Below are 2,267 nucleotides of genomic sequence, written 5' to 3' on the forward strand. Positions count from 1 at the left end.
TACCTTGGGGTATAGGTGTGACGTCAGTCATCGGGCACCAAAGAGTTAAGCTTTCAGCCTCCCAGGATGCACTAGGTCCCCCTCCTATACCCCGCCCCCGAGCCAAGGCATCTCAATTTCGTTTGGTGCCCGGCCAGAGTCGGAGGCACCTGCTAGAGGGGGGCTTAGAAGAGCCCCTGAAGCTTTTTCTTCATGCAGCTGTGGCTGCACATCTGGATGAACAGCATGGACAGTCAGTCCTGACGTCCATGCTGTCTTCCCTACACCCCGCCGGTACCAGAACGCCGGTACTGATCCGGGGATGCTGGTGGACATCTGGGGTCACAGCTAGCGGTGACCCCAGATGTTCCGGACCATGGCCGGATTCAAGGGGGACAGAGGTAAGCAGCGGGGTCCCGCGGGGGGTCCCCGCTGATCACATGGTCCTAAGTCCCCAGGCAGGGGGCTCCCTGGGGACTGGCTGCAGCGTGGAGCCAGGCGACCAACCTGCGCTTCCACTACCCCCTGGGACAGCAGACCGCAGCAGAGCGGTAGCGCTGCGGCGTCCCAGGGGTTAAATGCATGCCAGGGGAGCGCGCCTTCCCTGTCTCACAGCCGGCGCCTCCCCCGCTGCACACAGCCCTCTCTGCACTGTGCTGACTGGCCCTGTGTCAGCGCTCCTTCCCCAGGCCAGCTTCTCTCTGCTCCTCGGTGGCCATCTTTTCTGAAGCATGGTGAACGCTGCTGGAAGCCTGCATTGGAAGCATCGTGGTCTGGGTCCCCCCGCATACCTCTCCTCCGCTGTGGTCAGGTCTGTGTATGCAGCGCTGTGTCCTACCAGGCCCTGTGTCTGTGTAGTTGAGTGATCAGCGCTGTTAGTGCAGGAATTGTTATTTCTCTGCATTGTATGTGACTGTGCTAGCGCTGCTGCCTGTAACTTTTTTTCTAAACTGTCAGCTTTATACTGTCCCTGTTTTTTCTGCTAAGCCCTTGCGGTGCGATGCTGCAGGGTGGTCTCTCGCCTCTTAAATATATAATTGGTGAGAGGGGTCACATACGTGGTGCCATCATGTCTGAAAGTGATTTTCCCCTCCGGCTACAGTGTACTACGTGTAAAGTACCGTTAGCGGAGGGGGAGGGTAGCGCGGAGGGCCTCTGCCGGCAGTGTTTGTCTATGGCGTGGCCTCTTACGGTTACTGCACCGGTACAGGAGCCGCCCTGGGCTTGTTTTGCTCAAGCGCTTACAGCCTTAGTGGGCCAGTTAGCTCCGCAGCCCGCGTTTACACCGATGGGTTTGTCCCAGCAGTCAGTGGTGTCGTCACCCATGCAGGGTTTCCCACGACAATTGGTGGTACCCCACAGTCTCCCTATTTCCCCGCTCCCGCTTTCTCAGGAGCCAGCGTGGGTTAACTCCCTGACGAGTTCTGTACAGCACTTGTCGGATGTGTTGCAAGGGGAGTCTGTGATGCGGCCGCATAAACGGCCGGTGGCGTCTCTGTCGGCTCCTTATGAGGATGACGAGGGGACGTCTGATGATGGGGAGATTCTGGATCCTTACGATCAGGAACCTCTCCATGCTAAGGACGCTGATGCTAAGTCCAAAGTATATATTCCTGGACTTATTCGGGCGGTCCGCATAGCCTTGGTGATTGAGGACGAAGTTCCCCCAGCGGCTAAATCTAAGTATGCCTTTTTCAAAGATGTGAAGGGCGATGCCACAGTCTTTCCTCTTTCTGGTCAGTTGGTGGACCATTTAGAGGAGGCGTGGAAACAGCCTGGCAAAAGATACCAGCCGCAGAGACGCCTGGCGGTGGCTTATCCGTTTTCGGATAATTATTTTGCAAAGTGGGAATCCCCTCCACAGGTGGATTCTCACGTGACCCGTCTTGTCCGTAGTGCCACATTGCCGATGCCATCCATGTCCTCCCTTAAGGATGCTACGGACCGCAAGGTGGAGATCTGCCTGAAGTCCGCTTATTCCCTTGCGGGGGGGGGGGGGGCAGCACGGCTGGCTATGGCCATTTGCTGGGTTGCCAGAGCGATGGAGCGCTGGGCGGATTCATTAGAGGCTTCTTTTGATTCCGACTGTCCGGCCGAACAGGCGGAGTTGATTGGCAATCTCCGTGATTCGGCCACCTACATCAACGAGGCGGCCCTAGACATTAGTACTCTGGTGTGTAGGATTTCTTCAGCAGCGGTAGCTGCTCGTCGCACCTTGTGGCTGCGATCCTGGAAGGTGGACGCAGATTCCAAAAAGGGTCTGGAGGCGTTGCCGTTTACCGGAGAAG

The sequence above is a fragment of the Taudactylus pleione genome, unplaced genomic scaffold (assembly GCF_031769625.1).
Source record: "Taudactylus pleione unplaced genomic scaffold, aTauple2 ptg000001l, whole genome shotgun sequence".
Classification (NCBI taxonomy): domain Eukaryota; kingdom Metazoa; phylum Chordata; class Amphibia; order Anura; family Myobatrachidae; genus Taudactylus; species Taudactylus pleione.